The 13,680-nt window shown below is 42.0% G+C and overlaps 1 protein-coding gene across 8 annotated transcripts in view; it reads left to right on the forward strand.

Annotated features, from left to right (window-relative positions):
- MARCHF8 (membrane associated ring-CH-type finger 8) overlaps positions 1-13,680 on the forward strand; it is a 107,097-nt gene that overhangs the window by 37,076 nt on the left and 56,341 nt on the right. The gene's annotated exons all lie outside the window — the stretch shown is intronic.

Genomic DNA, 13,680 nt, shown 5'->3' on the forward strand with positions numbered 1-13,680 from the left:
ATCAACTCAAAATGATAAATATCCATTTTTTGTTATGAATTGGAGCTAACTTTTCAGGCATGTCTTACAGTCTTGAAGTACATAAATTATTATTTTGTCAAATTTTTAATAAGTATATCCATTACTTTGGTCACATGTCCCCCTGTGCAGACAAAATTGCAGCAAAAAGCATGTTGCTATTTAATACTTAAAACTGTGGATTCTGTGTTATTGTTTGTATCCATGTCGATCATACCTCTTCTTTTCATAATAAAGCCAACAACACACCGGGTTTTGTCTTTTTCTAACAGCTGTGCTACAGTGAGATGAAAAAGAAAAAAACCTACATATTTTAGATTCACCTTGTAAATTGCCACAGGCTGCTACATCTAGTGAAATACGGCTGAGCAGCCTTAGGCAAGCTGCGTAACTTCTCTGAGCCCTTCTGGCCCTGCTGTGAGAATCAAAGGAGATGATGCGTGTGAAACGTTTACGATGTGTCAGTGCTTCATCTGTTTAGTTTTTCTCCAGCCAATTACTCTTCAGAAGTTCTATTTCTGTACTTCTCAGTTTATTTCTCCTACATTATCATTTTTAAGTTTTTTATTCTTTGGATTTCATTTTCTAGTTATCCTCAGCATTGCTTATTTGCTGTTCTTCACGTAACATTGAAATTATTCTTTATTACCTCTGGTCATACTCTGAATTATTCCAGAGGGTTTTATTTTATTTAACATTTCTGTCTCTAATTTTATTTATGTGTTTGCTTATTTTTGACTGTGCTGGGCCTTCGTTGTGCGGGCTTTTCCCGAGCTGCGGTGAGCTGGGCCCAGTCTCCAGCTGCGGTGCCTGAGCGTCTCACTGCGGCGGCTTCTCTCGCTGCAGGAGCACGGGCTCTGGAGCGCGCAGTCTTCGGTGGCTGCAGCGCGTGGGCTCGGCGGTTGTGGCTCCCAGGCTCGAGAGCGCAGGCTTCGTAGTTTCGGCGCACGGGTTTCGTTGCTCCGTGCATGCACGGTCTTTCTGAATCAGAGATCAAACCCCTGTCTCCTGCATTGGCAGGTGAATTCTTTCCCACTGAGGAAGGTACCAGGGATACCCTCTAGGGGACTTTAAAACTAACAAAATCTTTTTTTTGTTTGTTTCTGAGTAAACTTCATTTAGTCTGTGGGGTGTGTTTGTGTGTTTTATCATTTTTTCCTTCATTTTCAGTAATTGCATCTGTATTTTCTGGTAGTTGCTACTTTATTCTGATGCATTTAACCTTTTAAAATGCATTTTGGTATTTTTAATAAGCTCATGGTTCTTGAAGACCATAGTGTTACACAGGCCAAGTCAGAGCTTTGTCTCAGACTGTTTTTTACTGGGTGGCATATGCAGGCCTTGCAGTGTTACTCTACCATCTTCCCTAAAATTCTCGGAACCCTGAACTTAAATTTTGATCTTAATTTCAGTAAAGAGTGGGAATAGAGTAGTCTTGATGCCTTGTTACCTTTTGGTCTGGGGTGGGCATGACAGTGTCCAGATATAAGTTGCTTGTGAGAGAGCATTCTTCCCTGGTTGAGTGAGGGGAATAGGCCTTTAAGGATACTGTTAGTGAAATAGCATATTTTATGCCCTGCTTTAGTAACTTGTCACCTATTCTTCACTGTATTTCTGACTCAAAGATTGAAATTGCTAACCTGTATTTTATGAAACTTGTTTTTCTCTTTCTTAAAAGAGCTCTTATCCGCAGTTCTTAATAACTTATAATTGTAACCTTTTAGAATTATTCTTAAAAATACTTGGATTCCATTTTGAATTATTACAATTTTGGACTTAGTCTGATGTGGTCAAACTGTTGCACATATTTAAAGATCAGTTGTTTCTTCCCATTTGATATGAATTGTACCAGGATAAAAAATACTGAATTTTTGTGTTGTCTGAATTTCCACTGTTCTACTTGATCAGCACTTGAGACAGTAAACAGTGTTAGTTATAGTTTGAGTCATAAATTAAATTCCCAGTTAGTTCTGGCTTTTGTGGGAGAAAAGTTGATTCAGTCAGTATTTACTGAACGGATATTATGTGACCACACTGGGCTAGAGAGTGCTAGTACAAGGGTGAGCAAAGTGAGATAGGCTTTAGGGAGCTTACTGCCCAGTAAGGGTGAATGTCATTAATTAAAGAATTTAACAAAAGTAAAATTCCAGTTGTGATCCTTGTTAATGAAGTAGAGGTTCTTCATCAATTCTGTAAAGACCTGTAAATGCGGGATTTCCTGGGGATGTTGTTGTTATTGTTGTTTAAGTTTACGTTTGACTTAGAATAACTGTCAAGACTGTTTTCCAAGGTCTCTATACCACTTCACATTCTCAAGGGCAGTATATGAGGGCTCCAGTTTCTCCACATGCTGCAGTTAATATCGACGGTCTTTTTGATCATAGCCCTTCTATGGGGGATGTGTTAGGTACTCATTCATGTCCAGCTGTTTGTGTCCCCATGGTCTGTAGCCTGCCAGGCTCCTCTGTCCATGGGATCCTCCAGACAAGAAAACTAGAGTGGGTAGTTGTTCCCTTCTTCAGGGAATCTTCCTGAACCAGGCATCAAACCTGGGTCTCCTGCGTTGCAAGCAGATTCTTTTCAGTCTGAACTACCAGGGAAGCTCAGGAAGGGAAGCCCAGGAGGGGTATAGTATTTTCTCATTGTGGTTTTAATTTGCAGATCATTTCATGAGCTTAGTAACTATTTGTTTATCTTCTTTGGTGAAATGACTATTAAAAACTTTTGCCCATCTTTAAACTGTGTTGTTTAAGTTGTAGGTGTTCTTTAGATATTCCAGATACAAGTCTATCAGATAGATGATTGTCATTTTTGCCCCTAGTTCATCTTTTTAGCTTTCTTGATGATGACTTTTAGAGCACAGAAGTCTTATTAAATTTGATCATCTGATTTATCAGTATTTTCCTTTTAGTAAAATGCGCAGAGGTGGTCATTGAAGCCAGAGATATGGATTTGATAACTTGGGAAAAGGGAACACAGAATAAGAGTGGGAGAGGGTAAAACGGAGCTTTGAGGAATTGAAAGAGTTACTGTCACGTGAGTGAGTAAATGTGTCAAGTCAAATAACATGGGCCCAGAAAGTGTCCTTTAGGCTTAACCGCCATGGTGATGGCTGTTGACCTTACTGTACTGAAGCTGGATTGTGATGAGATGAAACGTGCATGGGAGGTAAAAAAAAGTGTCAATTTGAGTGGAGAAGAGCTCTAGGGTATAGAAGAAGAGCCCGGTTTTGCTCTAGAAAAGCAAGATAAATGGGATGATCCCAGGAGACAAATGGTGAGTCAGATGGCGTTTTATGCGTTTCCTTTTCCCTTTCTTTTTAAAATTTTCATTGAGAGAGTGAATATCTTTATTCAGTACCTAAATCATGACCCAGGTATAATACCACATTTGGTAAAAATATGTGATATGGGTATTGTTCTATTTGAGGTCACATGAGTCTCCTGCGTGTTTTCTGTTTATACTTTCTCTCCATTTATTTCTTCAAAGTATTTTCAAAATGAAAAAAGTAATAAATGCATACAGCTTTTTGAAAAATGTAATGGAGGCCCAACTCTCTCATCCAGACGTCTTAGGTCAGAGATACTTTAAACTTCAGAAATTTTCAGATTCTAGAAAGGTAATCTATACGTGGTATGTAATAGTGAGTGCTCTTATTGGGGTGATACCCATAAAACTCATTAATATTTCCTTATTGAAGTATAATACTTATACTGAGTTGCATAAGTATTAAAAGAAACTATAAATAGCTTCCTATTAGTTCAGGTCAGGTTTTGGCCCCTAAAGGGTTTAAGATTAGGTCTTATTGTTAAATAAGACCTAACACTTAATGTTAAACAAGACTTATACATTTCTTTACTAAATATAAGTAAATAGAAGCTAGCTCTGTCTTGGTATTTTTCTGAATGCTAGAAGTGTGTGTGGGAGGTGCAGTACCGGCCCCTGTGATGAGCAGCAGCGGTCCTCTGCCCGCCCGCCACAGCCCTTGTCCTGCTCCGCAGGGGCAGCTCCGTATGTGTCATCGTTGCATCTTCTGATTGTTGCCTCCGTGTTTTCAAACAATACGCTCATGCTATTTCCTGACTTATCAGTATTAGACATTACCTCTTGACTTCCTTTTATGCCCCACCTCTCTTCTCCCTGTCCACCGGATTTGGTTATGTCATGATGCTGTTTATGTCACTGGAATATTTACACCGTAATCAATATTGAACTACTGTTCACTTTAGAAACAAATGATTATGCTGTCTTTCTACTGTAGTTTTGCTGTTGTTCCTTTGTATTCTCACTGGTATGATCGTTATTAGACTTATCCTTAGTTCTTCTAAGATGTCCAGGGTATTATCGGTCACTCCGTCTTCCCTGTTGAGACTCCTTTTGCTCTGGGGACCTGCCTCTGGACGTCTTGCACGCCTGTGCTCCTCTCCGCTCCGGCGGTGAGACTGCTTTTGCTCTGGGGACCTGCCTCTGGACGTCTTGCACGCCTGTGCTCCTCTCCGCTCCGGCGGTGAGACTGCTTTTGCTCTGGGGACCTGCCTCTGGACGTCTTGCACGCATGTGCTCCTCTCCGCTCCGGCGGTGAGACTTCTTTTCCTCTGGGGACCTGCCTCTGGACGTCTTGCACGCATGTGCTCCTCTCCGCTCCGGCGGTGAGACTGCTTTTGCTCTGGGGACCTGCCTCTGGACGTCTTGCACGCATGTGCTCCTCTCCGCTCCGGCGGTGAGACTGCTTTTGCTCTGGGGACCTGCCTCTGGACGTCTTGCACGCATGTGCTCCTCTCCGCTCCGGCGGTGAGACTGCTTTTGCTCTGGGGACCTGCCTCTGGACGTCTTGCACGCATGTGCTCCTCTCCGCTCCGGCGGTGAGACTGCTTTTGCTCTGGGGACCTGCCTCGACGTCTTGCACGCATGTGCTCCTCTCCGCTCCGGCGGTCTCGGCCTGCCAGCACAGCTGCAGTCTTGGAGCTTCACTTTGTGCCCCTCCGAAGCTACAGTGGCTCTTTTGTGCATGCTTTCTTTTTCTTTTCTTGATTTGGTCCTTTATTTTGCTAGAGTACATTTTCCAGGAGTTTACCGTAAAAGGGTGCATGGGAAATTGATTACCTGGCTGTACATCTATAGGTATAGGGATGTTGATTGGCTTGTTTAAATGGATTTTTAAAACTTTAGAAAGTTATCTTTATTTCCCTGAGGTTTTTTTTGCTTTTTGTGCTTATGTATTATTTTGGTTCCTTCATTCAGAGCTCTTCTCCTAAGTTTGATCAGTAAGTGAGAAAGGCCAAGAACAGGGAGCAGAGATTACATAGACTGCATTGAACTGAGTTGTGGGAGCAAGAAAATGAAGAGCACTGAAATGTTACTTAAAAAGTGGTTACGGAGGGAAAGTGAATAGGAGCATTGAAAGCATTTTCTTTCTACTTCTGTTTTTAAAGATAAGAGACCCAAAATGCACTTTGAAATTCTGTATCAGTGTAGATTTTTATTATTTTTCTACAGCATCTAGTGATATAAACTACTTGTTTTATGCGTTTTGGGGGAAAACTGGTTCTGTTCCTTTGCTGACGTGAAGGAGTCTTTATAAGGGATGGGATGACAATATGGGGTAAATGGGGGGTGGCTGATAGAGTGAGGCCCCTAAATAGCCAGGTGGGGAGGATGGCAAAGAGCCCAGGTACACTTCTAGAGTTGGGGCTGCTTCTTCCCATAACTGCATAATATAATTTATTTAATTTATGAAAGGCTTGAGAGCAATGGGCAGGTTTATATGGTTGGTGGCGGGAAATTGAGGGACTTTTACAATAAATTGTCTTTTAAACAGCAAAAGTGCCTGATCTCATGGTCAGATACACAGGGGCTTCTTTCATACAAGGAAATCTGTTATTAAGAGAGAACAGTCTCTTTTCCTCTGGTGGAAAGAAGTCTTTCACTATTTTGGAACAAGAGGTTTCTTTTATAACCATCATTAAAAGAAAAAAGCATTTACGAATAGCCCATGTTTATTATTCTTTTCTGTGTTCTGCAAAAGATAATGGTTCCTGCTGCAGATACTTTTCTGCCATAGCAACAGGGACAAACATATACTGGAAAAAAAGCAGTGTAAGCAACAGATAGTCTTAGTGCTGGGCAGATGCTCAGATTTATTGATGGTGGACAAGTACTAACCTCCCCTTGTCTGCCATGTTAATAATGCTGTGTTCCTAGCATTGCATGTTCTGAGCCGCCATTTCTAAGGATGTATAAAGGCCATCCCGATGCAGTTGCATTTTGTGGGAAATATGTAAACTGAAAGTAGTGTGACATGGAAATATTAATAAAGGCTTGTGTTGCGAAAGTGTTAAGTCAGTCATGTTCAACTCTTTGTGACCCCATGGACTGCAGCCCATAAGGCTCCCCTGTTCATGAAATTCTCCAGGCAAGAATACTGGTGTGGGTAGCCATTACCTTCTCCAGGGGATCTTCCTGACCCAGGGATCAAACCTGGGTCTCCCACATTGCAGGCAGATTCTTTACCATCTGAGCCACCAGGGAAGTCCAATAAAGGCTTACTATGCATAAAAATGTGAAAGAAAGCAGTCTTCAAAATCAGTAACTTTGCAATGAAAGTTAGATGTAATAAAACCCTGAAAAGAAAGGCAAGTGATTCCCATAATACACTATGCTGTTTTATTTTTAAGGAAAAGCACTGTGCAAAAATATTAGAGGAATTGCTGGAAAAAATCTAAAGGGAGCATAAAGCAAACACTACGGTAGTTGAAGACATTAGTGTCCTGAGAATGCGTCTTCCTACTTTATTCCTGTAGGAAAATTAGGCTTGATTTCTATGAGGTCTTCGAAATGTGTCCATCACAGAAAATGAGCCCTCTTACGGTTGTATACATTCATCAGTAACATAAAGTTCTGACTATACCCACCTATGTGGAATGACTTGAGCTTTTAACACTTTAAAAATATGTATCTAAACTACAAAAGTATTACATTGTTACTGAAGTTTAGAAAATAGAGAAATGAAAAGTCATGAAGTATTGCCACATCATTAAACTGCTGTTAGCATTTTTGTGAATTTCTCTCCTAGTACCTAACTATATATTAATATTAAATAACAATGACAGGAATATGCTTATTTTGCTTTTTAATTTAAAACTTATTTAAAACTCTAATAAGAGTTTTGCTGTGTGAATATAATGGTAAGTTTTGGTTGAGATAGGTTTTTTAATAGTTAGGCATTTTCCTTTGCTTTTCCCTAAAAGGTTTTAAAATTCTGTATTGGTGTTGAGTTTTATCATTTGATTATATTAATAGCATCTAATGACATAAATGATTGATTCTGCAGGTTTTCCTTGGAAACCAGATTCTGTTCCTGTGTATTCAGATGTGACAATATGCTGGTGACTCCCATTGTGCGCTGTGTACATATCTTGGGTTTCCCACAGGCATGTCAAGCTCAGTGTGCCCATGGCCAAGCCCTCATGCATCTCCCAGTCCTCTCTGCATTCCAGTCTTGTGAAGGCACAGCCAGAAACCAGGGACAGTTTAGACCCCTCACTAGATCATGTCAGTCCTCGTTTTCTAATGGTCTGTCTCCTCCCTCCAAGTTCTGTTCTAGGTCTGGTCTCGGTCATTCAGTGCTGTGTGTTACAACTGGTCTCCTCACTCCTAATGCTTGTGTGTGTGTGTGTGTGTGTGTGTGTGTGTGTGTGTGTCTGCTAACTGCTGTTCATAGGCTTCTCGTTTCTTATAGGAACCATTCTTCTGATTAAAAACAGGCTTAACTTAAAGTTGTTTGTTTAGAGTGCCAGTCAGGATACTGCAATTCAGCAGCTCACAATGGGGAGGAGGAGGGTGCTGCTGGAGCCTGGTACCCTGTGTGCAGGGATGCATGCAGGCATGCAGACCCGGGGTGATCGTCTCCTGGGGGATTTGCCACTGATATCTTGTGTCTTCTCCTGGCTGCCTTCTTTGTCATCTGTATTTGTCCCCAGCATTGCTGAAATGGGCAGAATCCTTCACTTATCTTGACCATCTGGGAAGCACACAGAACAGCCTGATTATTAAGTCCCTCTGGTCGTCTTCTGGATTGGGCTTTCCTGCCTTTGCCCTTATAGGGATAGCACTGTCAGCCACGCTCCCCCTTGGAGTCATGCTGCTGGAGGTCCTCAGTAAACGTCAGAAAGGATTTGAGGTCCCAATGGTGTGTATCTTGCGGCAGACTGAGGTGTAGGACAGAAACTAGTAATGGAAAGACAAAGCAAATAAACTGGCCTTTGTAAAGCAGTAAGAGGCATCATTTCAACTGCTTGAAAAAGCAGACTGGAAAATATGCTGATGCGAAAAACCCTATATTTGTGTATGTGGACGTAATCTTATTTGGCTTCACAATAACTCTGTGAACTGAGTAGAGAGTATTACCTTTCTGTTTTACAGATGAAGAAACAGCCTTTGAAATTCATCAGTTTGCCCAACATCATGTACTTAGTATTATTATTTAATAGAATTATAACTTGAACTTAGGTTTCTGATTGCCAATTTTATGTACTCCCTGTTATCTTTCTTAAAACCAGAAGAGTGATGGTAACAGTGGCCACCTCCATGTCATCAGATAAATTACATTAGGGATAGCACAAAGGAAAAATAAAAAGTAATCTATCTTAATCCATGTGATTTTCATATTCTTACACATTGTTATTGAGCTATGGGCTTCTGTGGTGGCTCAGATGGTCAAGAAGCTGCCTGCAATGCAGGAGACCTGAGTTTGATCCCTGTGTTGGAAAGATCCCCTGGAGAAGGGAGTGGCAACCCACTCCAATATTCTTGCCTAGAGAGTTCCGTGGACAGAGGAGCCTGACAAGCTACAGTCCATGGGGTCACAAAGAGGTGGACACAACTGAGCGACTAACACTCACTTTATTGAGATATGATTCACATCCATTACAACCTACTCATTAAATGGTACAATTCTGGGCCTTTTAGTATACTTAAGAGTTATGCAGCCATCACCATAATAAATTTTTTGAGAGTTATGTTTTGATAGATTTTAGAACATATTCTTTGCCCTAAAAAGAAACCCTTTTAGCCATCACTGCCGCCTTCCCCTAAGGCCTTACCTCAGCCCTTGAAAGTGAACGTGAAAGTGAAGTTGCTCAGTCGTGTCTGACACTTTCCGACCCCATGGACTGTAGCCTACCAGGCTCCTCCCTCCATGGGCTTCTCCAGGCAAGAGGACTGGAATGGGTTGCCATTTCCTTCTCCAGGGGATCTTCCTGACCCAGGGATCAAACCCGGGTCTCCCACATTCCAGGCAGACGCTTTAACCTCTGAGCCACCAGGGAAGCCCATAATTAACTTTCTGTCCCTATATATTTACCTACTGCAGACATTTCACATAAATGTTATCCTATGATATGCAGTCCTTGTTTCATTTAGTATACTCTTTTCAAGAGCCATCCATGTTGTAGTGTGTGCCCATATTTCTTTTCAGCAAAATTTCTGTTGAAAATCAGCTGATAGCCTTGTGTGGATTCCCTTGTGCATAGTTATTTTTCTTTTGCTGCTTTTAAGATTCTCTCTTTAACTTTGACATTTTAATTATAATGTGTCTTGATGTGAATCTTTTTGGATTCATCTTGTTTGAGACTCTCTTTGCCTGTGGGATCTGGATGTCTGTTTCTTCCCTAGGTTAGGGAAGTTTTTAGCCATTATGTCAAATACGTTTTCTGTCCATTTCTTTCTCTCTTTCCCCTCTGGAACCTCCATAATGCAGATGTTAGTGCATTTTATGTTGTCCCTTGGGTCCGTTGAACTATCCTCATCTTTTAACAATTCTTTTCTCCTTTTTGCCGTTCTGTTTGGAGATCTGCACTGTCTCCCAGGTCACCGGTCTGTTCTTCTGTGTCACTTAGCCTTCTGTTGATCCCCACCAGTGTTTTACAGCTCACTTGTGTTCTTCAGCTCTGTGTGTTCTGTTTGGAAATTTCTTTTATTTTCTGTCTTATTGTGGAATTTCTCACTGTGTTCCTCCCTTGTTCTCCCCAGTTCAGTGAGCATTTTATGACCATTGCTTTAAACTCTTTATCAGGTAAATTACTTCTTTCCCCTTCATTAGTTTTTCCCCTAGGGTTTACCTTCTTCCTCATTTGGAGCAGGTTCCTCTGCTTCCTCGTTTTGCTTGACTCTGTGTGTGTCTGTGCACCATGTAAAGCAGCCGCCTCTCCCTGTCTCCAAGGGGTGGCTCTGGTGGGAGAAGAACCTTATCGCTTACCCTTGCCCTAATTTTGGTTGTTTCTTGAGCTCTCTTTGCACTTGTTGGGGTTTGTGGGGTCCAGAAACACAGTCCTCCTATCAGCTTGAGCCTGGCGCTCAAGGGACATCCCCTTTATAGGCTGTGCATGCCCGTTGGCGCCCATGGGGTTGTGCGGGTGGAATGGGGGTGCGTGGCTGCTCACCAACTGCAGGTATTGGTGCTGTGACTTGAACAGGGCTGTCACACGCCACTGTTAGCAGACTAGAATGAGAGTGCAAAATGGTGCCTGCCAGCGCCAGCTAGGGAGAGGGAGCCTGTAAAGACGGCATCTGCCAGCATTCCGTCCCTGGAGAGTCCCAGCAGACTTCTGCCCCTTTGACAGATGCTATAAGATCAGTAAATGAATTTCCTTCACATGTGGTCTAAGCCCTTTAGAAACTGTTGCTCTTTGTGCTGGGTCTTGGGGTGAGTGGTTCTGTTGGAGAGGAATGAAGTCTTTATTCCCTGAAGTCCTGAGTTTCTCCATAAGATAAGCCCTGTTGGTGTTCACATCCAGACATTTGGGTGAGTCTCCTCACTCTGATGCAGGACCCAAGGATTGTGGTGCCTGGGGTGGGTATAAACCCCTGCTTCTTGGGTAGAAGGTCCATTTATTTGTTTGCCTGTTGATTGATTTGTTCATTAATTTATTAAAATTTCTCTTGATTGTGCATCACCACACGAGGAGTGGGGGTTTTGGTGAGAGCATGCCTTTCCTACCCGTTTCGATGTGACCCTTTATCCTTTGTTGTGGAGCCGGTGTTCAGATAGTTCTCAGGTTCTGTTCCGAGGAATTTGTCCTCCTGTGTAGCTGTCTATTTGTTGTGTCTGTAGAAGGAAGTGAGTTTAGGATCCTCCTATGCTGCCGTCTTGAACCCAACTCCACACTGGTTTTGTTCAGATAGTTCTCAGGTTCTGTTCCGAGGAATTTGTCCTCCTGTGTAGCTGTCTATTTGTTGTGTCTGTAGAAGGAAGTGAGTTTAGGATCCTCCTATGCTGCCGTCTTGAACCCAACTCCACACTGGTTTGCTTACCATCCGTTTGAGGTAAGTTTTGAAATCAGGAGATATGAGTTGTCCAACTTTGTTCTTTCAAGATTGTTTTGGATATTCTGGGTCCATATAACTTTTAGGATCAGCTTGTCCAGTTTCTGCAAAGAAGTCAGCAGAGTTTTCAATGGGGATTGCTTTATTTGTAGGTAAGTTTTGGGAGGGTTGCCATCTTAACAATAGTAAGGCTTCTGATCCATGAACATGCTGTATTCATTCCCATATTCTCTTCAGCAATCAGTTTTTTCAGTTCAGTTCTTCTAAATAATGGGTGATCATATTAGGTGTGTTGTATTTTGCAAGGTAACTTTAGTGGAATTAAAGTCCTCATGCCTGGATTGTCAGGCATAGTGCAAAAGTTTAACTATTGCTCTTATTTAAGCATGACTTGATACAAAATGATTCTTGGAAATTATGTAAAGAAAATAGTATGAGTAATACCTGCTTTATGCTTTTCGTATGAACCTTCACATGCAAAGTGGCATGGTTTATTTTGCAGGTTGGTTTTTTAAATTATCATTTTTTTTATCCTAAGTATGTCTGACATAGGACAGGGATTGCTCAGGCAAACTTTTAGGTATAGTACCTGGAGTAGGAGTGTATAGCAGAAGAGTAGCTTATGTGGCTATAATGAGGGAGGTCCTGTAAAACTTTGCAACACTCTCAGTTTGTGTTTCTGTGGCATACACAGTCTTCCCAGGCTTGACATGGTCAGGTACCAATGATGTAATAATGATGGTTATACCTGAAGCACCAAAGGCTACTCTTGGTATGCCATGTGGTGGGACTCCAGGCACGGTTAGTTTGAGTAATTGTTCTGAGGCCACATGGAGTTTGTCATCTCTCACAGAGGAATTTAATTCATTAGTATAAGACATCACAGCAATAGGTGAGTGCCTCTTGTCTTATGTAATGTGAATACATGGATTCAGACCACTTGTTTGAGCACAGTACTCCATCTTGGGTCAGCCTCACACAAAGGCTTGAAATAGAGTGTGTGATGTATAATGTCTAGACTTTAACATTTTGTATATTATTAAATATAATATCTAGACACAGGTGAAGAATCTGCCTGCAATGCTGGAGACCAGGCTTCAATCCCTAGGTTGGGAAGATCCCCTGGAAAAGGGAATGGCTACCCACTCCAGTATTTTTGCCTGGAGAATCCCATGGACAGAGGAGCCTGGCAGGTTAAAATCCATGGGGTTTCAAAGAGTCAGACACGACTGAGTAACTTTCACTTTCACTTTTTTCAATATTACTGACTGTCTTTTCCTGTTCTGTTGGTTATCAGTGATTACTTGCCAGTTATTAAACTAGGCTTTTTAAAAACAGGATATTCTTTTAGCTTATTTTCTCATGAGTGTTGATTCTGTCTGGCTTCTTGTTCTTTCCTGTTGCTTGTTGATCAGAGTCCTGTGGAAGAAGTCAATTTTGTGAGTCCTGTTGCTCTTCAGTTTGGTTAGTAACACTGTCAGAGGTGGGAGCAGCCACTCAGACACCTACCTTTGGTCCTGAGCACAGTTAGGGGAGACGTGTAACAAATGGCTGCTTGACAAGCGTGAACTTAGGGTTATCAGGTCCTACGTTGTTCACACTCCCTGTCTACCACCCCAGCTCCAGTACGTGCTTAATAAATGAAAATCCCCAAGTTAGAGATTCATTCTTTTGTATTAAGGCTTCCATCCTTTGTTAAAACTCAAGCAGCATCAAACGTTATCTTGTTAAACATTATGGATTGTTTGGATAATTTATATTTAATTGGTTTTATACACAGAGTTTGATAGATCTCAATGTAGGCAGAGATAAAGAACATATAATTCAGTTGCTAGGCACTTTGGAGGAATGTAGGAGAAAACTAGAAAAAAGAGTTAGGGGCTGCCCGGAATCGTGAATATAGCTTATTCAGACATGTTACTTTACCTACAGGCAGCCTTCAATGGTTCCAGGAATGTCTGGGATGACCCTCATCTTCCCTGTAATATTCTTAGAGCTGCTAAGTCACTTCAGTCGTGTCCGACTCTATGCGACCCCAGAGACGGCAGCCCACCAGGCTCCCCTGTCCCTGGGATTCTCCAGGCAAGAACACTGGAGTGGGTTGCCATTTCCTTCTCCAATGCATGAAAGTGAAAAGTGAAAGTGAAGTTGCTCAGTTGTGTCCGACTGTTAGCGACCCCATGGACTGCAGCCCACCAGGCTCCTCCGTCCCTGGGATTTTCCAGGCAAGAGTACTGGGGTGGGGTGCCATTGCCTTCTCCAAATATTCTTAGAGCAGGTTTAACAAATCCCAGGCTCATGGGCTGAATCTAGTCTGCCACCTGTTTCTGTAAGTGAAGT

The sequence above is a fragment of the Bubalus bubalis genome, chromosome 4, assembly GCF_019923935.1.
Source record: "Bubalus bubalis isolate 160015118507 breed Murrah chromosome 4, NDDB_SH_1, whole genome shotgun sequence".
NCBI lineage: Eukaryota > Metazoa > Chordata > Mammalia > Artiodactyla > Bovidae > Bubalus > Bubalus bubalis.